General features: G+C 44.5%; 2 long non-coding RNA genes across 2 annotated transcripts; one reads left to right on the top strand and one right to left on the bottom strand.

Moving 5' to 3' along the window:
- The first annotated feature begins 676 nt into the window (after window positions 1-676).
- Window positions 677-11149, top strand: LOC126530425 (uncharacterized). Its single transcript, XR_011893719.1, has 2 exons — window positions 677-910; window positions 10765-11149. It is a non-coding gene; the product is annotated as an uncharacterized lncRNA (long non-coding RNA).
- Window positions 11150-19652: 8503 nt separating this feature from the next.
- Window positions 19653-22185, bottom strand: LOC126530423 (uncharacterized). Its single transcript, XR_007599397.3, has 2 exons — window positions 21911-22185; window positions 19653-20083 (listed from the first exon to the last, which is right to left on the bottom strand). It is a non-coding gene; the product is annotated as an uncharacterized lncRNA (long non-coding RNA).
- Between the last annotated feature and the right edge of the window lie 4806 nt (window positions 22186-26991).

The following is a 26991-nucleotide window of genomic DNA, read 5'->3' on the forward strand; positions in this document are numbered from 1 at the left end:
TATTTGTCACTTCTCTGTGAAATCGTTAGTTGGACACTGTCAGTTCCTTCACTAATGTAACGAGTTGGTCAACCTTATCCGGACCCGGATAACCTCAACGTCACCCCCATATATTAGTACTTGCACCTTTTATGCGGACGTGTAAATGCTTGGTGAATGTGTGGTGAATGGTGTGGTACCAACTTGTGTCATATTCGACTGGCCATTTCAGAGTGCTTCTAAAATAGGGATAATCATGCAGGCTTCAATGTCGCTACTGGAGACTTTGCATGATCGGAATACCACTTAGCTGCTTTCGCACGTAACCTATGGAGCACTCGTGGAAAATGATTAGCCGGATATGCCTTAACCTTTAGGCGTTCGCATGGTCCGTCCTCGGCAATGTGAGGTGTGTTAATGCGCATTTCGCAATTTAAAGATGTCTAGAAGGACTTTGAGTTTTTCTGTTAGTTCAAAGCTAAACTTCCTTCGTTTAGCATGCCTAATTCTGGTCGTCTTTTTCTTTTAGGGCTGTTTTTTAGCAGCCAAAGCAGCTGTAGGTCTCCTTGTGAAGCAACCACAAAATGACGTGTTACTGCGGATGATGCATCTTAGAAACAATATAACTGCTCCTAGGCTTAATCAACTTATTGCTAAACAGCAGTAATTTTTTTTTGTTTCAAGCCTAAGAAGCGTAACCTTTTCTTTTTCTTTCTTGTTGTGGAAATCCGGATGGCCACGGGTTGACTGCGAGGGCAACGCAGTTCCTCAAGTCCTTTCCCGGTGTTGTTATCGTTGCGACACAGGCAGGCAGGGAAAGGCCTGGGACATCCGGAGTTTCTGCAAATAAAAAGGCAGGATGCTTCCACCGGCGAGCATCAACGAGAGACAGTGACCACCCCAGCTCTGAACAACCGCATCGTGAGAAAAGGTAAGCATTGGCAAAACTTAGCGCCAAGACCACTGTTAATTCTGACGTTTATTGTTGCGTCATTTTCTATAAGGTAATCACAAAAATCCACTGCATCAATATCTTGCTCCTTTATATTACCTGCCAAATGTTCTTTGCTGTAGACATTAGATTTGAGCTGATGGCAAAAGATCTTTACATGGTTTCAGTCAATAATTGTTTGTGGATTGATGTGGCATCCCTGGGTGCTGAATATTAACAGTGCGAACCAGTGAAAAAAGCTGCAGAAATATTGGCTTAATTTTGAGGAATGCTTCGCACATAGAAGTTTTATTTCAACGTTCAATAACCCTTTTAATCTTCACGTGACAACCATTGCTGTCGGAGTAGTCGACGCTCAACAGAAGCTTCGGCGTAAGCAGCGTCACCTGCTGTATACTACTTAAGGCGTGAGGCTTTTGCCTTACGGTAGGTTAATATTGGTTTTTCTGGGTGAAGTTGACCAGAATTGGTCACACTGCAGAAATTAGGGACTTCGCCTTCAGCACGTCTGGAACTGATCACCAGCTCCTCGAGAGCTGGGCTTCAAGCCTTACATTAAGATCGATTGTCTGACACTTAGAATTAAAAAAAAAGTGTGAATTTTAATTTCTATAATAATGCCTTCAGTATTTATAGTCTTTGTGCCTTTGTAGTAAAATCAATCGGACGAAACTCAGGCATTATTTCATCTTCTCTATTAGAAAACAATTTCAAAAGCATTTTATGGAACGCTCGCTATGGGACACCCAATGTGGTACGAGAAAACAAGCAAAGAAGGTGTACTTCATTCTGTGGGTGTTGCAAGTGCAGTTCAAGTCTTATAGGTGCGACGATACATTGTGCATAGTCTACTAGGCTTTAAGCTTGTCAATTAGCTTTTCCAGAACTTCCAAGTGGAGCACGGTTAGGCGCTGTCGTTCGAGACATTATGTTGGAGGCACTCTGTGAACATATTTTTTTAATAGACTGATAAATACGGAAGCTGGATATCTCTTTGTATGGGGCAGCAAAACATCCGAGTAGATATGAAGGACAATTTTTCACAATATAAATGAAAATAGAAGTAACGAGCACTTTAATTTGTCCAGAAGGAGCTGTTGTTCCGAGATTTTAGAATATTTTGAGTCATATCACGCACACCTGTTCACGTTGTACGGACGAAGAGGTAAAAGCCAGTCAGCTTGGCAACACATAGAAAAAGAAAGGGAAGAAAACAATACATTAACGAGCCCGTATAGATACACTATGACCCACATAGTTATTGCACCTTCGGTGATCTAAAAAATAATGCTAGCTCCATGTCAGTAACGTGTATTAACGCGAAATTTACGTACAATTTTTCAAGCAGCGCTATGTTATGTTCTTTCTTGCGCGGCATCGCACAATGTTGCGATATAATAGTGACACGAGTAATCATTTTAGTCAAATTCTCAGATGAAGCAACACAAAACTCTAAACAGCCAGTTTAATTAGTTTCTTGAAACCAGCACACCCTCTGGCCTGCACGTTTTCCGCCGCGCACCTTGGAAGTGCAGTAACAACAAATAGGCGCCGGTTAGTAACCTATAGTTAGGTGTAGCACTATGAAACACTATCTGTGAAGCACGAGAATCATCTGCAAAGGTGGGATAATTTTTCAGCTACTTATTACATTATGTTATTATGGTCAATGGGGGAGGGTATGCGAACAAAATTTATTGCGAACGATGTAGAGGCAACGCCTCTCGGAAAAGTGTTTAATTATATTTTACGGAAGCTTAAGTGACCCCACTGTATGGTACTTCTAAATAGAAACCAGCCAATTCTGCAGTCGTTTCTTGACTAAAAGAGGCGTATGGCAGAACCAATACGAAGTGCCATTGCACGTACTAGGAGAAAGATTGTATCTGGTGTTTACAATGAACGTACTTACGTACATGTGATATCCTGTCATCCCGCACATGCGAACCACTAGGCATATTGGCACCTTAACAGTTTTCGGAATTGGTTTCTGCAGTTGCTCACATTTTGTGATCGTCCCATTGCACCTCTCCAACCGAATTTATTGATTTAATGATGAGCAAAATTAATACCTTCGGCGTGCTTGCGTCATACCTTGTCTTTAGAGTATATTTTGCAGGCTAATTAATTAATGTTAGGATTTACTCAGCTGACACATGGCCTCAGTAAAGCGATTTTCTAAACCTGCGTAGGTGGACAATTGTGCCTTAAAAGGGCAACTGTAGATAGATGCTGGCGCCATGTGATGAGCTGCCCAGTCATCCCAAGGCGAATTCGAGCAAAAATAAATTGCATAGAAAAACAAAGAAAACTACTCGACAAAAGGGACATTCCCTACTTTTTACTATTGGACATAGATGTTAGCAATATTGCTAAGCGAGGTCCAAAAAAGTTAATTACAGAAATAGGGCCAGACATATACGAATCAATCAGCATTTTATTTTATTTTATTTGAAGAAACAGACCGGAGTGGCGGATGAAAGCTTCACTTTGACAGCTTCATGATCCCGCCTCCCCTGTTGAAAAGGTTCACGGCGCCACAAACCCATAATTTCATAATATATCCCCAAAACAAAAGTCACAAGAACCAGCATTAATAAAATATGGTCAATATGCATACGTTAGCGAATTACGGAGTCATGGTAACAAAATTCAAGTGTAGCTTGGTGGAAGTGCCGGTAAAAAAAAATTCACAACATTATAATGATTCAAAAGACATGCTGTATTCTTGAATTTAAACGCGTGCTTGGTACCTATCACGTTTCACATCTTCTAGTCTCGTAGATTTGTTCTTTTTTTTCTAAACAAGTTATCGTGGGCAAATGCTTTTATTTCTCTTAATTTCAATTTTAAATCGCTCACCTAAATTATAGCACAACTGCTAGTTTCTAGTGACGTGAGCATTCATAAAAGAATGAACAGTTGAGGTCAAAAAAGGGATAATAACATAATACTGAATGAACCATGATCTGCATTAGATGATTTTTTTGCACGTCGTTGTACTCCATCGTGGAATTATAAATAACCAATTTCACCCGCGTCGAAAGAAGTTGTTTCAGGCGACCAATTATTCTTCTTATTCAGGCATCCGCATAGTTTGCATGGCTGTTTGAGGACATAATGGCAGAGAACACGCCTATAGGCACTGCGAGGGACCGACGACTTCAATGCAATGACTATGTGAAACAATATCTGCATATTGAGGTATTTCATTGTAATACGTGTCATAGCGTATGCCTATGAGGTCGTGTGTGTTATTACCGGAAATTAACATCCTTGTTTTGTTTGCTATAAAATAAAACTTGCGCATCATTTACTGCGCACTGCATCATTCATATGTAAAATAAACAATACGTTACCTTATATACTCATGTGAGTAACTCTGCCAACTGCTTTATTGACGCGGGACCTTGATTTATTACTCACGTGAGTAACTCTGCCAACTGCTTTGATGACCTTGATTTATTAGGTTCGACTATTTGTTTCGAAAGGGATGGGGAAGGTTTTATTAATTGTGCAACCATGTGATGCCGTAATAACAGAGTTTTTCGTTTCAAGTTCATGGTTAATTAAATCGAACAACTTAGCATATTTTATAAGCAGCACAAAGGTTATGGCGTTCTTTCAGACTTTGTGAGGATATGTTATGTTTGTTGATAGTACAAATTCTCAGGATTTATCTTTTGCGAAAGCTGAAATCAGACCCCGTGAGCAGATTACACATTTCCAGAAAGTTTGATAGCCTGACGTGCATTACCGTTTCAAAGCACTATGAAAAATTTGACAAGAGAAATATTGGTCTATTATTTCTAAATTCATTATGATTGACTTTTTTACACCATTACCGCTTTCTTTATCTGCACTTTGAGCGAAGAAACAGTGGGAGCCAAACAGGCATTGTATATTCTAGCGAGAGTAGGTCCTATAATACCAGCGACATACTTCATCAGCGGCATCTGTATGCTATTTATGTCACTGCTGCTACTGTTATTCCAGCTTCTAATCATTCAGAAAACATCAGTTAATATGACAGGGTGAAAGAACAGATGTCTCATTTTGTTGTTTCAGGCATTCGCACACATTGGATGAGGCTGTGTAAATTGTCACGTGTGATAAATTGAAAGCGTGGACCAACTCAGCGCCGCAGAGCTGCTCACCATTAACATCCAATTTTAACGTGTCACTTTGTGTGTAGTCGAGGTTCAGTAAAGTATTTAACCTTTTGCACCATATCTCACTTAGTCATATTTTATTATTTAAAAAAGGCGAATAGCATAGTCATTTACTGCTCTCACCGAAGTAACTCATTTCTGAAGTATATTGTCGCAGTACAACGCGGACAGTAGACAGGGAGATGTTCAAGAACCGCAGGATAACTTGTTCAAATACAAAACAGGCCAGAGACACGTCTTCTTCGTTCTCGATGAATCCCACTGACCCACTAGATGAAGTCCGTTAATGTCCCTATCTTCGTTGTCATCTGCATAGAAGAATAGACGCGTCATTGGTCCCTCCCTAAAAGAGCGTCGTCCCGATGCTAGAGCAGAAGTGTCACTTGCGGAAGTAAGGGTCTCTCGCATAGTTATTCGCTCACATACGGCTTCATGCGGACAACGTGCACAAGTACAGGACGGGGCGTGCGGCGCCGCGTACAATTGGGACTATCGGGGACGACCTCGTACGTGACGTCACTGAGTCGGCGCAATACTCGTTATGGTCCGAAGTATCACCTTAACAGCTTCTCGGAGAGGCCTCGTCTTCGTATGGGTGTCCAAAGCCACACTCTCTCGCCGACGTCATAGATTACTATTCGACGGTGAAGATCATAGCGCCCGGCGTCGTAGTCTTGCTGCTGGCAGATCCGCAAGCGCGCGAGTTGCCGAGCCTTTTCTGCGCGTTGCGTAAACACAGCGGCGTCCGTATCAGTGTCGTCAAAGTCATGTGGCAGCATCGCATCCAACATCGTTTGTACATCGTGCCCATGAACAAGGGTGAACGGAGTCGTACGCGTCGTCTCTTGTTTCGCCGTGTTATATGCAAAGGTGATATACGGTAGGATGTCGTCCCAATTTTTAAGTTCAACATCCGCGTACATGGAGAGCATGTCTTCAATTGTTTTGTTTAGGCGTTCAGTTAATCCGTTCGTTGGTGGATGGTAGGCGGTTGATTTCCGATGCACCGTTCCACTTAACAACAAGACGTGATCTAAAAGCGCAGCAGTGAATGCGGTTCCTCGGTCTGTTATTACGACGGCTGGTGGGCCGTGTCGCAACACAATGTGCTCAATGAAAAAGCGCGCCACCTTGGCCGCTGTGCTTCTCTGGATTGCCTTTGTTGCAGCGTAACGTGTGAGATAGTCGGTTGCTACGATAACAAAGCGATTCCCTGCCGTAGAAGTAGGAAGCGGAGCCAATATATCCATTCCGATTTGGTCAAATGGTCTTCGAGGAACCTGGACGGGTTGCAGGAGGCCGGCTGGTTTCGACGGAGGCGACTGGCGCCTCTGGCAGTCGAGGAAAGTGCGGACGTGATGTTTCACGGTGGTGTTAAGTCTCGGCCAGTAGTACCTCTGCTGCACTCTGGTCAACGTTCTCGTGTAGCCTAAGTGACCAGAAGTCACCTCGTTGTGATAGGCTTGAAGTACTTCCGTACGAAGAGCTGCAGGAATGACAAGCAGATAGGGGGACCCGGTCGAAGAAAAGTTTCTTTTGTAGAGGACTTTGGCCCACAAACGAAACGACAACTGGCCTCTTGCGAAAACTCTAGGCGGTTTCGCAGATCTGGCCTCTAAGTAATTGATGAGTTGAAGCAACTCATGGTCGTCCCGTTGTTGTTGAGGGATGGTGGATGTGCCCAGAACAATAGGAAAACTGGTAAGGCTTCACGATTATGCGAGAAACTATAAAACAATACAAAAGGCTCTTTTGTTTATCTCATTGCATGGTTCTGGTGTTATTTACGGCTTGTGAATTTTACCGCAAGTATAGCAGCCATGCGATGTACTCCCAAGAAATGTTCAACCACTGGCAGCAGGCTGACGTCCGCTACCTCCTTCATCCATTCCAGCCGAGAAATATTCAACTAAGCTGTTTCTATGCTGTTACTGCAAAACCATTTAATCTTTCCAGTACATTAAAATTAGAAAAGTGCAAACGAGTCACGGACAAGTTCGAACGGCCCAAGCGCACACCAATTAACATGAACCCACTACCCGACAACAGGTCCTTTAAGTTACGTTTCAGTTATAGCTTAACCCTACTTACATTTCATCGTGAAAATGTCGCGGACTGCCAGTAACAACACGGTAGCTCCTTCCAAGGCAGCCAACTCTACGGTTAGAATCGCTTGCATGAATTCCGTGTCTTTGTCCGTAGCGCCTATTCGGCACGTAGTTGTGGTGATATCCGGAGAAAATATTTTGGGTTAAAGGAACATTTCTCAGTAAATCCGCCCCCAACGTGCTTTTACAGGCAGGACAAGGAACACTCACCGACTTACAATTAGCAACGTGAGGTTTCTTTATAAAGAATCACAGTGTGCAAATATCTGTAAGTTGAACTGAAAGGGTAGCATGCAAAAAGCACATTGCAACTTAATCAAAGTGCAGCATCGTGGGTCATCGTGAAATTTCTCTTTGACCGCGTGAACTAAGACGTAGCTAAACATAGTATAGGCAAAGCACGAAGACAAAAAATGGGGAAGAATGGATGGACCCACAAAAGCGCTAACTTCCTGATAAACGTTAGTTTAAAATGACACGAAAGTGTTGTCCACTTCTCTACTCTTGTCTCCTGTCTGCACGCCTCACGTATTTTTTGCATAACGACCATATACACTAAGAAAACAATATGCAAGAAAAGGGAGCTGGTAAGAGACGAACAAAAACAGCATGTCCACCTCCACTCTACGGCACGGCACATGGAGAGTCGAGACGCGGGAATGCAAGTTTTTTTCTAAGGAGGTCGACGAACCTCACTCTGAGTGCGCACATTGAGTTTCAAGTTTACTTATAATAATGAAATACCAACTACGCACTCTCATGTCTCCCAAAACAGCCTCTTCGCTTCTTCGTTTTCATTCTTTCGCTTTTTTTCTAAATCTACCGACCTACCCCTACCTGTTTACCACGCTATCATTCAATTCCTGGCAACTCTATATGGCAGCATGATGTAAGGTACGCCGCGTGTTGGAGTCACATCCTCTTAAAGGTAAAAGAAATATCGCACACCGGGCGGCATATAAGTGGTGGGTCACACTAGAAATCTTGACCGCGATAATTAAGGCTGTCATTGCGTCTACGCTACCTGAGTTAAAAATGAAGTTTCCGATTCGCTAATGCGGAAAAAAACTTGTAGGAAGCCCACAATTCCGGCTTCGGGCTGTGGTTGCGGGGCTTCCAAAGGAAACCTGCTCTTCGTGTGCATACTTCCAATACAACAAAGTATTGCCCCTCGTGCATTGCCAATAGATTGTCAGGATTTTCATAGCTATGTCGGTTCACGGTATTTCTTGCCAAAATATAATACAGCTATCTTGTTCTTTTCTTTTTTTACTTTGGTACAACCTGACGATGGTATTGGCTGCCGAAACCAAAATTATAGCGCTACTGCAAGGGCAACGGCATGAAATCGGTACTTACGCGAAGCTATCCAATCTCGAAGCGAGTTGAACGACCTTTCTCTTTGCGTTTATGTGCGTTCCCATGTGGCGGCCTTGGTACATAATCGTTTTCCGGGTTCTGCGCCCTAGCTTCGGCGGCTCAGTGAGCAATATAGTCATGGATATTGGTGGCTAGCCTTGGAGTCATCCGTGACACGCTGCACAAGGTGTCGCATTGATATAAGCTCAGTCTACGCGTTGCATTCGAGAGTCAAGTTATCCTAGGTAAGCACAACTTTTTGGTGCTAGTACTGCCAGGTTATGCAAATTGCTCGCGCCATTATTAGGATATATAAGCACGAATGGGGCATACTGCATATTACGAGCTCACAAGAAGCTATGTGATTATGCGATGCTATTAGCAGATGTGAAGAACTAGGCGTATAGTGATATTGCACTGTAACCACAAGGACGGCGCGCCATCAGGTACACCTATAACATACATTAAACATAACATACATAACATAACATACATTAAAAATGACACTCCTGCATTATACTGGGACACCGACCAGCTCCGGAGGAAATCGTAAGGACAACATTTTTTCACAAATTGATCAGTAGTGCACAGCAAACATGGGTATTTCGTTTTCATGCAATTTAGCGCTTTTTTCTAACCACCGGGGACCTTAAAATGGACGTAACTAAGAACAGTAGTTATGGGTGGACCTGATGGCGTGCCGTACTTGTGGTTACAGTGCAATATCACTATACGCACAGTTGTTCACATCTGCTAACGGCATCGCATAACCACATAGCTTCTTGTGAGCTCGTAATATGCAGTATGCCCCATTCGTGCTTATATATCTTAATAATGACACGAGCAATTGTTATGTATCATTGAACTCTGCTTAGTTAATGTATTGTTAATACAGAAGCGCTCTTTAGGGTAACCGGCTGTATTAATTAAATTCATGCACATAGACGCTCCTTCTCCGTGCTTCTCTAAAAGGGCAGGGACGGTTTCATTTTCTTATCTCTGTTGACAAACGAAACAGAAAATTTGCAAACAATTGTACTCTTCGTGCAATTCTAGCCCACCCGCCGTGGTTCCTCAGTGGCTATGGTGTTGGGCTGTTGAGCACGAGGTCGCGGGATCGAATCCCGGCCATGGCGGCCGCATTTCGATGGGGGTGAAATACGAAAACACCCGTGTGCTTATATTTAGGTGCATGTTAAAGAACCCCAGGTTGTCGAAATTTCCGGAGTCCTCCACTAGGGCGTGCCTCATAATCAGAAAGTGATTTTGGCACTTAAAGCCCCATTATTTTTTTTTCAATTTTAGCACATATATTCTTGCCATTAAAACCAATGATTTTTTTCTTCAGCTTGCTCCACACTAATTGTTGAGGAACTGTGCGAGTTTCTAGCAGTAGAATAATTTCAAAATCGATTATGCATTCGATATCACTTCGACATGGCCTGGATCTCGATATGTTTTAACTCCGTGGCCATTCCAAAAGCAATGTAACAATTGTACCTGCGTTCTTTCGAATGGCAAAATCAACTGACATAAACATAACCAGTCAATTCGAGATCAGAGCCGTTTGTGAGTCGCTAAACACGTTGTCTTTCAATTATTGGTTTCATGTTTTTACCTAACGCACGGCTAAGAATTTTGCCACGCCGGAATACACCATGGCACTGGGACAGAGTAAAATAAACTTAGGAAGTTTCAGTCATTGAAAAGTGTCTTTCTGCCAGATGCAAGGATTGTAACTGTTTGTGAGGATTGTGTCCGGGCCCGAGTCCGACCTCCGGAATATTAAAGAGGGAGCAGAGGCCCCACCCCCCTCCCACACAAACACCTAAAATGTCATTACCACAGTTTTGTCACCCACATCCTTTGAGGTTTATTTTCACTTGGCCTTATCGCTGAAGATGTTATTGTGGCTAATACCTTACTGCATCATTATTGGTGCGGACGTGCACAGCCTTTCACTCCTATTTATTTCTGTAAACTAAGAGATATATATATATATATATATATATATATATATATATATATATATATATATATACATATATATGGAGTTCTCAACCCTGGTCTGGCCCGCTGTAACTAACACACTACAGGTTAGCTACAATTTCCGTTTGTAAATCGAGGATCTGTAAAACTAGGCATGGAAGAGTTATTGCTTCAGCTGATTTCGTTTTTTCTCCTATTTTCGCAGCCCCATTATGATCAGCACAAAGGTCCTCCTAGTCGGCCTCCTCGTCCTGGCTCTTGTCTTCACCATCGCCGTGGCTCAACGTGGAGGTTACGGCCGCGGATTCGGCGGGGGACGCGGATTCGGCGGTGGTGGACGTGGATTCGGCGGTGGACGTGGTTTTGGTGGTGGACGCGGATTTGGAGGAGGACGTGGATTTGGAGGCGGTCATGGCGGATACAGAGGATAAATGCTCCATTCCACGTAACATCTCCCGATGAGGGACCGACGTAAGGTGCAGTCCGGCGGCGCTTGTTACAGGCTAGAGGGCTGCACTCCCGCGGAATGCATTCCTTTCGAAAGGATGCATCTCTGAGGCCTTACACAAAATAAACTCTGCCATCTTTGACTGGTGTTAGGCTTCTAGTTCTTTCTTGTCTAAGAACGTTTTCAGTTCTTGATCACGGGGCCGAAGTTGCTTATATTTTAGAACTACATTCCAAGTGTATTCGAAACAAAAAAATCTCAACATATTCAACTGCCTCTGTACCGTCTACGTTCTCTGCCCAGAAAAAAAAAAAAAGATTCACGTGTAAATTGACTACTTGTTCTTTACGCCCCCGTAAACACAATGCGTCAATCCTCGCCTTCGTATTTAAAGAATCCAGAATATTTAGGAAAAGCGTGGCGAAAATTTTATCTTTCTGTCATCTAGAATGCGCCCGAAATGAATGCTTGAACGTGCCCTATAGGAGAGATATTATACATGTTACGACAGCTATTCAGAATGCAAGTAAGATTGCGCTTTAATTACAGTTGCTGTCGAAAACATCGCGATCACTACGGGCTCGGGCTCCTGGATGTTTTTCGCGGCTGACATACACATGAGTATGGGCTTCAAGATTAGGTTATATTATTCTGAGGGAGGCCGTCGCTAATGGCGAGATTTGAACACCACGTATTCGCTGTCGAACGGTTCTCTGCACACACTGAAAATAAATGTTTACTTACGCAGTTCGGAGGTATATGCATGGAATAGGTGAAACAGCTTTGATCGACAAATCCAAATTTGCTGAGATATCTTGCGTTCGAAAGAAAAAGGTAATATCTGTGAATCCTATGACATTTTGTTTTGAATTTCATTATGATGCAAAAGTTGACAGTGACTTCAACATACGCTAAAAAGGATGAAGGCTAAAGCCTAAACGCTCACGTGACATTAATTAAGTTATTTGACATTCTCATTAGAATGCGTTGTTACTTCAAATCACTCGTTTTCTCCTATCAAAGGTCGTGAGTTCCAGTGCCCTATTTAACTCTACCCTAAATAACTGTGCCTTATTTAGAATGACAGAAAGTTGAGCTAGTTGGTGAGGATTCATTATACAAAAAAGAGGTGAGGCGTGCAGACAGGACACTAGAGTAGAGAAGTGAACACGAACGCCGTGTTGTCCACTTCACTACTCTTGTGCCCTGTCTGCACGCCTCAACTCTTTTTTGCAAAATGTGCCTTATTTAACTTCGGAATTATGAACTACAGAGGTCATCAGTTGGAATCCTACCAATGGCTGAGGGTTCAGCTCCAACCAAAGGTTGTGGGTTCGACTATCAATGGTGGCCTTTGGTGCCATCGAATTTTGGCGCCTCTGAATTTTGTTCGCGGTATTAGGCACCACAAAAGGTCGAGGGTTCGACTCCCAGTAGAGGTCGTGGGTTCGAGCGGCTTAATTATTATTACCAGCAAAAGTCCTAGGTTCGACTCTTACCATTGGTCATGGGTTCGACCAGCAATGGCGGCACCATCAATTTCGGTGTCGTTGAACTTTGCTGCCATAACGCCGGACGGTCAGTCTTTCGATAACGCCTGACAAAGGATTTTTCGGTCCACGAGCCGCTTAAGCCTTTTGCCTTAATGATCAAAATCGCTTATTCGGTTCCCAGCCGTATGACTACGTATTGATTATCGTGATGTACAAAAATCGCTCTTGTGCAGAGTTATCTATCTACACGAAAGTGCTTGTATCGTTTGAATTATTTCTCCCCCTTCAAGGAGAGGCGTCTCTATTAAGGCGTGTTGTTTCGAGACATAAGCCTCATCGACTGATGAATCACATAGGGCCACTGACAACATTTATGCGTGAACAGTGGCTCACTCGGTTGCTAGATGATAGCGGAACGGTGTGCCGCATATTTTTGGTGGTGGAAGCTCGAACATCAATTTCACGCTGGGTATTTCATGTAAATTCTTTGTAACAACTTCTTCGGCCGTTGAACACGGATGCACAACAGACTAATGCGACAAAACATCAGGAGAAACACGTACTCATCAAAATACCGGTAATGGTAAATGCTTTCTCTCTTCAGGAAATCACTCTCACGAAGCAGCTACCGCTATGTTCGAGCGGACCGCAAATGCCACCGTCCTCTCCCACCCCTTGCACCGCTTAATTTCCCAGCACTGAACAGTCTTTCATAAACTCCAAAGCTGCGCAATATAGGAGCGGTTGGGGCGTTCTACTCTCAACTGGGTATCGGCTGACGACATGAGCTAGCATTGCGGTGGCGATAGCAACAATGTTTCGTTTCTTCCCCTTCATATATGGGCAAGGGCGCATTTGAGGATAAAGCATGACGACGGATTGATAACGGCGGCAATGGCACTGGTAACGAAAAGTCGCAGAAACACGGCGAATCAAACTTTTACTTGAGTTATGAAGGAACAGCGCCAACTAAGACGACCACGAGAGGGAGAACGACGCAGGACAAGCGCCATTCTCTGCCAATGGCATGTTGGCGCTTGTGCTGTGTCGTTCTCCCTCTCGTGGACATTTTAGTTGGCGCTGTTCCTTCCTAATTCAAGTATGCACCATCTAGCCCAAACGAATGTTGGTCTGAGCTAACTTTTACCTTGCTGCAGTAATACGTTTGCCAGGCGTCGTCTAACGGGACCGGTCTCTGCATCGTTGGAATTCGCTCTAACCTGGAGTCTGCCATGGTGATAAAAGGTGCAATGTCCGAAGTTCTGTGATTCTGCTTCTGCAGCGAATGCCTATCCTGTATTTCCCACATTCGCTGAGACGAAAACGGTGAACTGCATGACCACGCGCATCGGGCTGCGTGAGGGGCAAACGCAAAACACACGGGGACTCGACGATCACAAAATTTTCAGCAGGTAACATTTCATTGAACCACAACAAAGAGGGATATTCTGTAAGTAAATTCGCAGTGGCGTAGTGTTAATAAATAAAATAACTACGAAATAGACTTCGTCATCGAAACTGGTGTTTTCGTACTGCCCAATTACGTGGACATCTTTTCAGCCCCGTCTATAACTACAAATCGATCGGTAATTTTCCGGAACAACTAGGATATAGTGTGAATATTTTTTTTTTATTTCTTTTAGGATTATTTCCAACAATGTTTTAGGCTCGCTTGAATGCGAACTATCGAGATAGCGCTGCGACGTTGTGACGTTTACAACTCGCCAACCTGACGGCTATATAAGTGGTGCACAATACATTCCATAACTCGTTTTCGAGTGTCCACATGAACTGGGGCTTCATGATAGCATGTATACATGTGCCCATTCTACCACATGACAGCCCGTGGGAATAAAATAAAAACACTGGGAGCTATTCATTAAGAGTGCGCGTGTGGCTAGAGATGGTAGCACAATGTCGCGCGGTTACGAGCTGACCATCCTGCTACGCGCGAACGTCTTGTTGACGCCACCATGATTGGTGCTGTTTCGTCGCCATACGTATTAGTCTAGTTTAGTTGTCACTGGTTATATTTGTCAAAAACAAAGGTGTCGTTGGCTGCCCAGACACAAGCCTTAATTACAGCGCAGACGGCACTACTTGCCATTGCATAGTAATTAGGTCCAATGGAACAAAGCTTCATGCGTTGCCGGTGCAGCGGCACCTTCTGAAACGGCTGCTTAGATATTACAGCGTATGTCCCTATGGCGATTCGATGGATTTGCTTGAGAATCGGTTATAAGCAATAAATTGAGATGCCCTCGCACAAGACATTAGAAGTCACTCTTTCAATTGCGAGCAGCTTCCAGGGCATATTACAGTTGACAAAACGGAGCAGTCTTGAACAACATGCACATATAAACTGCCCATGTACATGCGCCTCTAAGCTTCTGTCCGCTTACCACAATCATAACCTAGTACATAATTCAACCGTACCTTCTTTCTTTCCTTTACTAGCTGCCTTTCAGGAGTCGTTGAAAGCCTTAGGTGTGGTGCCGCCTATTGCTTTTGCACGATAATTGTGCAAGAAACGTTGCACATTCTGCAAGCAGCAAAAAAGGAAAATACAGTGCCATCCGCTTCAATATTTCCAAAATACGAAATTCCTTGAACAGGCAGGAAAAAGACTCCTCAGGCGTGCCGGTGGCCAGCAACATAAGCAAGGCGTCTCACATACACAGACGCATTTAAAGCGCACGTGATTGACTAAGTGCAAATTTCGCTTAAGTGTTCATTGCCTGCTTCAGCAATGCTAAGCCGGAAAGGGTACGTGACAGGAAAAGTAAAGGCCTACAGTCAGCGAAGGTGGGGAGGCAGCTAATGAGCTTTAAATATCGAGTGTGATTCTGGAGATTTTACAGAATTTTTATATATCGCCTGTGGTAGACAGCACCGCTCCAGTCGGTGAGCTGGATTAGTCAAGGACATTACTTGTACGATAAAAAAAAATATTCGATGAATTAAGACGATATTACTAGTTAGGTTTTTAAGTGAGCACTTTAGGGCACGCGTGCCTACGAACTATAGCAGGTGAGTTCAAAGTCGGATCTACTTGGAACGACTTCTAGTGATCACATCAGCACCGAGATATTCATTGCCAATGCGCCCGACGAAATACCTTTACACCTTTAGTATGCAAACGGTGCATTTTCACTGTAAGCTTGACAGTGTGTATATGAAAACTTGTACCATCCTTATAATTTGTTGCATGTGGATATGCCTAGCACACTGACAGGATGCAATTAGTCGATCGCAATATGTGCCGGAAGAAGTTAGTAGCACTGTTAATTAGAGAAAGTTTGTGTTCATTATTCAATTTTACATTAAAATTTAATGTGCGGGTAACCTTCAGGGATCGAACTCAAGGGTTCTAAGTGCGATATCTATCAAAAGCAATATTAAACTTTGGTATAATTAACAAATAAAACCTGTCGCATGTAGTATGAAATGGGCTACATTTGGCGAGCACTAGGCACGTGTAGTGTTTCCAGTGTCCATCACAGTTGGTTGGAAGCCGCGCTTTAATTTGACTCAAGCAGCATACGGTTTGTCGTTTAGTTCTCAGTGTTGTCCTTTTTTTCGGTCGAGATTTATTTGTATCTAAATCATTTATAACTATCGCCCCAGCGGCCAAGGTTTCTGACGCGGTTCATTATTCTCCACTTAAATTGACATAGTCAAATTAATCGCGGAAATTGTGCTGCTGTACAACTATTCAACAAAATACCTTAATACTTGCATGAAGTTCTATTCGGAGTAAAAAATAATTTAGATGATCAGTTCGTCTAAAGGCCAGTTATTACGAGGGCGAATGAGAAAGTATTTGCCCACGTTTCTTATTAGCCGAAATAAGGTGCATACAGGTAGTTACAAATATGCGCACTATTCTACGTACCTTACACTATTTTTCCACATAGTCCCCACACCGTTTCAGACCTTTATCCCATCACAGGTAGTTACAAATATGCGCACTATTCTACGTACCTTACACTATTTTTCCACATAGTCCCCACACCGTTTCAGACCTTTATCCCATCGCTGCACTAAACTTTTGCATAGTTGGTCCGGATGACCGTGTAACCACCGTCGAACTGCTGTCTTGGCTTCATCGTTGCACGTGAGTCTTTCTCCTGCCAGGAACTTCTTCAGCGGACTTAAAACTTGGAAATCACTAAGGGCGAGATGCGGATGACATGGTGGGTAGTCCAGCCTGCCCCGGTGAAATGACTGGAGCTGGTCGGCTCTTCTGATTGCCACACGTGGCCTCGCATTGTCGTGGAGGATAACCGCGCTTTCCGCATCAAGAATCCGTCGGAGTTTTCGTTTGATGGCAGCCACCAGACAGGACAGTGTGGAACAATAACTGTTGGCTGAATTTCCCTGCGGATTTGAATGGGTGTTCATCCCTTGCTCCGTAGAAAACGAATCACACTTCGTTGCTCGTACGCTGTGAAGATGTGAAGCACAGTCACCATCGTAAACCACGGACAGCAGCGCCACGCCGCGGAGCTACCGGCAGATAAGGCAAGCACATTCAAGAAAGGCCCACCGCTGGAAATGGATATGTTGAGTTTGCATTTACGGCCGTTATTTGGCTAAAAAAAGACATAGGGACAAATGCTTTCTGATTCGCCCTCGTAAGAGGAGAGTAATGAGTAGCGCTTCTGCGCTAGGAAATGCTGTGCGTCCTGCAACAAAACTTCAAGCGGCGCCTATTGTTGAGGAGACATTGCTTCGAATCTTTAGTAGATGCTGCCATACGACCTGTTACATGGAGCTTACAAAGCTAATATTTTGTTTCCAGCAACGCCAGGCACTGAAGTGTGTCATCAAGCTAAAGAAACAGTATATGTAAAAAGAAAGGTTATGGAGAACCTAGAACATGAGTACGTTAAAGCGATAGCATTGCCGGGATGAGGATATGCTTAAGAAGTTGTTGCGATTCTGTTTGTAGAATACCTTCCATGTTTTGTTAGCTCGCTGATGTTAGCTCACTGCTAAGGCGTTGAAGGAGTGCTAATGGGCGTAAGGAGACGCATTTTGTGCCACCATCCTTTCATTAACCCACCTGTACGCTGTGTTCTCGTTAGCCAAGAGAAAAAAGTCACAAGCTCGCGCGGCACACGCAGCACAGTCACAGCGTAAACGGTAGGCGAGGCTTCGTAGCAGCTTCATTTTCGGCGCCATGCACTACAAGGTCATCGCGGTGAAGTCACTTCGCGTCGTTTTTACGAGAATAATCTTAACCGTCCGACCGGCGTCAACGGCGAGCTGCGTCTTGTCCTGCTTTCTACACGGAGGTCTGCTGAGCCCGATGTTGCCTGGTTGCCGCAGCCCCCGTAGCTCTACGGTTCCCTTCTGCAGCAGTGGTTCGTACCTTGCGAGCAGGCGCCACGACGTGCACCTAAGAGTAACCACAGGTATCTAGACTACGTGGCCCACATGTCATATCACTTGACCTGTGGTTCAGTACGTTGATGTTGATGATAATGATGGCAAAGTGGCATCCACTTCGAAACGGGGTGGTGACAAATAGCCGCCTAGCCTGAGTGAGATGAGCGGCTCCAACTACACGCAGTAACACGCAGCATGCAACTGCTACACCTGGTGGAATATAACGGAACCGCATTGCAATGTTTGTATGTACAGACGCTACGCGGTGCGCATGTCACACCGCGTGTCAAATAGAGCAATAGGATGCTAATAACGACGATGATAATTGAATGACACTTCCTTTGAAATGAGTCGGGGACACCTAGCCTGCTTGAATTAATCAGGGATATACAACACATGTTTTTATTACATCAATATTTAAACATCTCCGTAAGCTTCTTCTTCTTCCTCAAGACTGATCTGTTCACTTTGTACCGCTACCTATGCCACTGCTGCATGGCGTGCCACCTGGTGCAATAATACGCAACTACAATGGAAAGGGCGCACCTTTAGAGGCTACGCGGCACGGATTTCACATCGTAAGGCAAGTGGCACGATACGATGCTATCGATGATGATGATTTATTGGCATCGCATTTGAAACGTGGCGGTGACATAATCACTTAGCCAGCTTGATTTATTCAGCTACAGAATATATTTTATATAGCATTCTTGTGCACATCTATCTCCCTAAACTTCTTTACTTCCTGCCTTTTACCGCTAATTGTGCATCTGTTATATGGCGTTCAACCTGGTGTAATTCGCCTTGTACCGCTACTCGTGTGCCTGCTACAGGGCGTTATACCTGGTATAATACTATGCAACTGCACTGCTAAATGTTGTGCCCGTATCCACTCTACGCGGCGCGCATGTCACCTCGTGTGTCTCCTCGCACCTTGGGACGAGTTTATAGAGCACTTTCCGGCTGCTTGCTAGCAGCGAAAACATTTTCATTTGAGCTGCACCCTTACACCCTGCCAGTTAAAACATGGATTCAGGAAAAATAATTATATGCACCCTAGTATACAAATTCTAGACTTTACAATAAACCCGAGACAATAGAACATTGCTTTATGTCGAGCCACCTCGCTCGACAAGGTGTGTCTTTCGAGAAGAGGCTGCTCAAGTGCGTAGTGTGGTTTCGACCTTTGATCGCTTTCTTGAATGTATTTCGCATATGGACGCTTGCGTTTGTTTACCCCACTTTCAAACTTTCATCGGACCACGTAGCACGTGTGTATTTGTTTTTCATCTGTATCTAAATGTAACGTAACTACTTTCGAATGACACTGCTCATAATTCGATGCAATAAAAGCAAAAAAAGGAAAAGCGCTGGCATGGTTCAGTGGTAGAGCAGCAGACTCCCACGCAGTAGGCCCGAGTTCAATCCCGGAGGGAACTCGGTGTCTTTTTTTCTCACTCCCAGCAATAGCTGCTAGGGGCACCGGAAACCGGTGGTGGTGGCGGCGGCAGACACCATCGCCAACCGAAGCGCCTATTGGAGCGAGCCCATAACAGCTTACGCTCTAAACCATATGAACCCATGGCACGAAGACACAGAGAGCTAGTCACTTTTATAAACGCTTGAATGTTGACTGGCGAATAAGCAGTCGCCTGTATGTTATGCCCTACAAGGCAAGCAGAGAGGGAAGAGAACGGTACTACACCAATGTCGGCGCGCGAATTTGCTTACGCGCCGCTTATGAACGCAGTCTGGTCATACAGTAAAGAATGACGCATTTATTTACTTAACAAGAATTGACAAATAATTCGTATACAAAGCGGAGCAGGCTTCTAGTAGACCCATTAATCGGGCAGCTTGTTTGTGACTGAGGAAGTTCCAGTTGTTTGTCGCAGCAGCTCTGTGCTTGTGATTTCTGCATTCACGACGTCCACATCGGTGGCCCTGACGTCTTGGAAGAGCTCAGCGCCGTCCCATTCCGTACGCGTACGGGCTCATGCCTCCGAACGGCCCCTTGTATATCGGCCGCACGGGCACAGCGGCGTACACTGGTTGTGCGGGCTGCGCGGGTTGCGCGGCGACTCCGTAGGCGGGCCCCATGACTGGGCCGAACTGTGCGCTGGCCATCACAATCATCAGGGCCAAAACTACGAGCGCTGCTATGATGATCTTGGGGCTAATCATGGTGCCTGCGTGGGTAAAAGAAGCAACATATTTTAAACGTCGCCAAGTGGGGGCAAATAGTTCATGCGTATTGGCCGTTAGCTTGGCTAACGTACATCGACGGTCCGAACGAGAAAGCTAGAGAGGTCATGGTGCATCAAAAATTGGCAGAGAACACCTCTGCTCCTGAAAAACAAAGGCACAAAGTCTGGCTTTTCTGCGCCTAACACCATTAGTTATGTTGCTGCTGCTTGCAGAACCGGCAACAGTGCGTTCGCATGAAAAGCATCCTGTTGTTCTAGGTGACTTACTGATGAGGAAAGAGCACGCCCCTTTATTCTGTTATCAAGCCTGTGCAAGATTCAAACGTAACAAACTAACAACTCGCCAAAGCTTCAAACAGTAGAGAGCATTACCTTTCCGGTGCAGAGACCCACCCGATGGTAAAGAACGAAAAGGTATTGCATTTGTAAAGGAAATAAACATATCAATGCCGCAGAATAATTTTGTCAGAAATGCGTAAGTCATTTATTACCGAGAAACACGACTGCGTCTTGCGTACATCAGAGCATTGTATCTGCTACTGTTGGTTGGAAATAATTTTATTAATAATATCATCGTCCTCAAGAACTACTCCGTCAGATTCATCAGCAAATGCAGCTGATACGCGGATTCAATATAGCGATGGTAATGTTATATCACGCGCTCAGCTCCACTTCCGTGCTGCGTTTTGGGTAAGCGTAATCAGTGCACAACTCATCGACTGAACAAAGTAGCGCTGAACTACCTGGCGACACATACAGAAGACTGGACTTAAACTTAAGTGCGGAAATATGTTCTGCCTTTTTATAGAATACGCATGCAAAATAGAAAAGAAACTAGAATGCTTTATAGAAACGGTAGCAAAATCAAGGCTTTAGTCAACCCACAACATGAGTACGTTCTTTAAAGGTACCTTCGGCCCACTGTTTTGAAGCTTGGAAAATTGAAGTGGATGACAGTTTTCGCAGAAAGAAAATATATTGTATCTAAGTTCAACTGATTGTTTGATGTATTTCATACAAAATACATAAGTACATCATACGCATATTTTACACAAAAGAGGTACACTGAAACAATATATGTTTTTAGAAATTAGCTTTTTCCACTCATTTTCCTTAAAATGCAGCAGCATTCGATAACACCTAGGGTGCACAGCAATATCGCAGAAGAAAGATAACGTTTGGGAGCCTACAAAATAATATACTTGCGAGAGAAATCCGTGCTCTACAATAACTTCATAAGGCATTAAGCGATGTCGAGGCCAGGTTTTATTCCTTGATTATTTCGTGCATGAATTTAGGCGCTAAAAATAGCCACGTTTAGTTGCGCCCATTACAACTTAAAAAATCCTCTTTCATTCTTTTGGCAACCATATTTACTCGTCACGTTAGCATTAGTATCTGTACTGGTTTGGTCATTGACCTAAAAGCTCATTTGCTACCGTTGCTTTCCGGAATACCCGTATTCGGAGCCCACGTTCCCCCAAGTTCCTAAAATTCTAGCAGAAGAGCATATTTCTTGAATATTAAAGAAAATAACCAGGCAGCACTCATAAGACACAATGCAAGCATGTAGCGCCAATAAATGCGTACTCTTAAACGCAATTATGAAAATGCATCGAAAAGCTTGCAGATCATTCGCTGTAACACAACTCGTAGGATCAATGACTATAATGCCCTTCACCGCACACGATCAATGACATAGGGGAAGCTCACTGGGATTCAAAGTCCAGTTTAAGCAAAACTTATTGTTCCGCCACTGCAAACGCTAGTCTTGGATGACCGAACAATGAAAAGCCAGCTTATACGCACCTGTTCAAGAGAGCTGTAATCTGGAACTGCTTTCGACGTGCGTCTCAGCCCCTTATATAAGTCCATGCGCCTCCTTTCTTTCCCTCAGGAAATCAAACCGCCAGACGGCATTACTCAAACTGAGTCACAATCAACAAAAAGAAAAGCACACAATGACTGTACGTATAATCCTGCGCTGAATAGTTTTGTTGAGCTCCTAGAGCTTACGAGGCGTGTTTACTGTCGGGGGAAAGGCGCGAGCGTCCCCGTGACGTAGTTAACAATGTCCGGCTGCGGCGAAATGCCGTCGTGTTGAAGGGAAGCTGCGGAAGACAAGTGCTGTTGTCCGGGTCAGAATGACAGCCGTAGTGACCTCACTTATCTTTATGGCGCTTTTTTTTAGTGTGCTAGAGCTCTGCCAAGCACTTGAAAGAGTGAAATAAGAAAAAAAATGAAACTGGACCCGCTTTATCACCTCTATATAGATAATAATACTAGTGCGTCTGTCTGAGGTTGCTTTACGACATTAGGGAAAATGCGTTGTTGGTACAGTCCTGTTTTCCAGTAATGTGACACCGCAGTTTGCAACCAGCAGCTAAGAAAGGATGTGATGCTAGCTGTGTATATTGCCTGTACTTGAAGAAAAACAGGGAACTGCACTTGGCTGCAGAGATGCATGTTGAAACAAGCTATTATGCGTGGGAAAGAAAAGAAGATTTTGCCTCGCCACGAAAATTGCAGCAGCTGTAGAATTTGTTTTCCTGCAGTCTCAGCAGAGTTGCGGCCGAAGCTCGTGGCGGTCACCCTTTGGCGACGGGCAGGGAGCAGCAGTGTCGGCAAGACTTGGAAATCCGGAGGCGGCCAGCTGCACTTATACCGGGTGTAGCAGCCGGTCACTTTGCTTGATTCGCAACACATTAAGATTATTGGAGGATTCCGTGGTCCATGGTAATAAATACACTTAAAGTTTGAAGGTCAGCCATGCAGCATTGTTGCAGGAGCATCCACACCAAATCATTAATAGCGAACGTTACGGAAAAAAACAAGCTGACATTTCGCCCGAACGATTAGGCGATCGCACCGGGATATATATCAAACTAAATGCATTGAAATGTTTTGAAAGCAAATATATTTTGCAAGCCATCCTGGACTTTGCTGACCGTGGGTGCTGGGGCTGCTTGCTGCTGTCTTGGTGAATATCTCATACAGAGAACAGCACGCGTATACGCAATCAGCTTATGTAGCCCTGTCTGTATTATCCTTAAATCTATGCAAGTGACCGGCTATGTTGAAAAAAGAAATCTGCAACTGCAAGCGCGCAATCGTTTTATTATTCTGAACATCTGCTTGGTCGTTTTGTCGCTTGGTAAGGAGGGCCGATCCCGGATGCAGTGGAATAAAAATTGTGCAATGAAAATGGCAGATGGGAGAAACAGTGCCACCCAAGGACGCCAGAGTCACACGACTCACTTGGTGGGGGTCTGCGGGTCTTGCCAGTGGCAGGGACGTGATCAGTGTGCTACAAAACGTGGTGCAGGACATGCGTTAGATCTTCATAAGTATTGTGATTGGCTACGCTTTATCTCAGGAAAGCGCTTTTGTCGTGTTAGCTTACCTAAACTGAGAAGGTTGCTCCTTTACTCTACATCGAATCTACTTCTACCGATTACAGAAATCTTAGTGGTTTATAAGAATCGACAACAGCCAATGAATTCTGCCAACGGAACCCACCATGTGCCTGCTAATTATATACTTTTATGTCTCGACCTTTCTCCGACCATCTTGTGCGCTTTAGTGCCCTTTGCACTCGTTATTTTACTCTAGCAGCCCAGGAATTATCTATTATCACTGTCTTTTCCGTTGGCTAATGGAAGCAAGAAAGCACGTTTTATGATGAAAGCATCGCCACGACATCTTTGATTCCCGAGGGTAAAGCGCACAAAGAAAGGCAAGCACGTAGCATTCATTTTGCATCATAATTCCATTGCGAAGATGCGGTTTATCGTATCCGTACATTACATTACGATTGCGTCAATCTATTTAACTCGATCAACAGCACGACGCACGTTTATTGCTTGAACTTCCAAGGCAGGCACCCAAAGCCGACATATTCTTTATCTGGACAGGTGGTAAAGACGGCGTCAGCTCTAGCGCGTCAAGGCGCGATGGTGCGCAGGAAACTGCAGCTTGAAACTAGTGGAGACTGCTGACCAGATCAGGCAGCCGTAATCCATCCACCCCTGTCACAGTCACAGCCCCGGCGTCCGTCAGGAAATAGCTTTCTCAGCAAGGAAAGACTCTCTCCTGAAGGACGCCAAAGTGACAGGTGACCGGGCGGATTAGAACTGTGTGGACCTGGCCTTGTACTTACGTCACGTCACCGCTGAATAAGGCGAGGTGCCACTATGAAAAATTAAGCACGAAGCAGCAGACAATTATTTGGAAGCAGGGAGGCGTTGCATGAATTCTATAGTATTAGTTTATTTTGCATAGAGAAAGGACACGAATCCCCATGGCGAGCACCTGTCCCGATAAGCGTAATCGCAGGAGAAGGAGAGAGAAAGCAAGGGTAGGAAAGGGCATAGAATTCAACCATACGAGCCTCCAATTGCCATCTTGCGCCGGGGCTAACAGGCTCCTGCATGATGTAGTGATGTCAGTGAAAATCTGTATAATTTATGCAAACCAATGACAGTTGAGACGCGGAAAATTCAAATGCGCAAAATTGCTGTGCTTGCATGTTTCTAATGAAATTATTTTCAAATCATCCGTTACGTATACGCCTCAAGGTGAGACACCTTGGGCATTGTCACAAAGGGGCTTACGCAGCGAGCCAACAGAAATGTCAGCCGCGCAAATAATTTTCATCTCGTTCGCTTTCATTTGAGCCGATTTCGTAAGCCCTGAATGATTTTTTTTGTGGAAAGATTACTTGAGCTAGTATCTATTTTATGAAGTGCGCTATAGGTATTAAAACTCTTAGAATTCTTTTCGCAACATTTTTCGAAACAGTGTGAAGCTAGGGCACTGCCAGAAAACATGTGAATATTTAAATAACATCTAAAGACAAACACCAGAATATTTGCCATTGCGACTGACGCACTGCAGTATGACCAAAGCCCAACATTGGCATCCATCCTTATGCACTTGACTAGTCGCTGTCTCTCAGGCTGCCTGATTTGTTCGTGTCTCTTTTTCGGGCTGACTTAATTTTAGTAGCTCTATAGCTCGAAGTAAATGGAGGATTCTAGTGCAATAAACGCTACTGGCGCCGGGCGGCCATCGTGCGCCACCACTGGCACTGTTGCGAAAGGCACCCCTCGTGGTCAAAGCGCGAAACCTTGTAATTTGCACCAGCAACGTGGACGGCCATCGCTAGTGGACGTTCCATCATCGCCTTGACTGACCGCAGCCATTCCGGCTGCTCGCATCTCGGGAAAGAATGCCAGCGCTAAAGAATAAATTTTAGAAGTGCTAAATTGCCTCAGTTTCACAATTACAAATAGTGCAACAAGGGAAACACCGCGAAGGCGGGAGACGGAAATTTGAGACAATTATCAAAACGAGAACGAGGTAAGCACGGGAGCCAAAATTTCGACAAGTTGACTTGTCTTTTTCGAGGCAACATATGCTTAAAGAAGACACGTTCACTAGTCGAAACATTGGCGCCCGCTTTTAACTCGCTCTCGTTTTGCTCAATAGTATAACAGTGACAGATGTTCTGTGGGCGAAGTACTTCGATCTGTGAAAATTTTAAGTTATCGTTAACTAGACACAGGAGGTGCGCTACTAGGTGGTTAACCCAGGGCGATGTTGGTTAGCGGCCCGAGAGAATCTTCAGACATGGACGAATTGGACCAATGGACCAATTCCTATGCTATTGGAATAAGATCATTGCAATTGCAATTGCGCCTGGCTTAACCCATCCAATTTTTATCCCTTTTTCCCTGGGCCAGTGGGTGCTTCCGATGTGAAAGAAACAGCAGCCATTGTATACTGGGAAATGGAGTTAAGGATTTTTGGAGTTGTAATAACCACAAGGAATTACTATAATCCCCGCGCACGTTCTTGAAAGCAAGTTCATGCAAGCTACACTAAAAAAAGTCAGTGCCCTTACACTCTGTGAAGAAGCATGATCAGCGAAGCTAGAATATGTCCACGGAGACAAGATCCACCAGAGCCTAGCCATAAACCGCTTCGCTGTAAAATTCGAGCACCCGCATTTACCACATGGTTCTTCCTCGATATGTCAGCTGCGACCGATGATTGGCCAAGAGCTCGAGAACGAGAGCCGAACAGAAGAAGAAGAACCGAGGTGCGCAGGCTGGCAGGGCCCTTTTGCGGATAACAAGGGCAAAGCGGAAGTCATGTCCACTAACGGACCTCCTTCATTCAAGAACGATCCCGGCAAGCCTCCGTCACCACCCACGCGACAACCGGCGACGCAAACTTCGGATCGTACGGCGCCAGCTCAGAGCCAGAGCGTCGGACTAGTTGGTTTTGTGCCTGATTTCTTGGCAGAGCCTAGCGGCAGGAAAGCCTCTCCACTAACCCCAGCCGTGGCTAGCGGTCACCGAAGAAAACTCCGGCGTGGTGCTTTTGCGTCTTCCAGCAGTTCGTTTACCGGTTAGAGCGACAGTCGAGCGTCTGCAAAGGCACCAAGCCGCGCTCTGCCAAGCAGGTCACAGCGTCGTATTTCTTCACAACCCAACCACGTGAGCCTCAGGAATCACCGAGCTTCCGGTGATTAGCGCATCAAAAAGTTAATTTAATTCAGCGAGGAACATTGTAAAACATCAGATAAAAGACAAATTCGTGCAGATCCAAGAAAACGCACAACAATATATTCATCCTTGAGGCATGCGCGTGGCTATCTTCTGCGTTTTTGGTCATCGCAGAGCCTATTTAGATAATTTTGTAGCGAGATATTCTTGTGTTAATACCGAGTCTATAAACCAATGAGCCGCATTCCTCAGTGCTAATCATTGCCGCAGGTCTGATGGCACTGGAGTCATGACCAGTGGAGTGCTACGTGCTGAATAGGCGTCGTAGCTTTTACTGCGCTCGGAAATTATCTGTTAGGAATCTATCTGTGTGAAATC

Source organism: Dermacentor andersoni, chromosome 4, assembly GCF_023375885.2.
Source record: "Dermacentor andersoni chromosome 4, qqDerAnde1_hic_scaffold, whole genome shotgun sequence".
NCBI lineage: Eukaryota > Metazoa > Arthropoda > Arachnida > Ixodida > Ixodidae > Dermacentor > Dermacentor andersoni.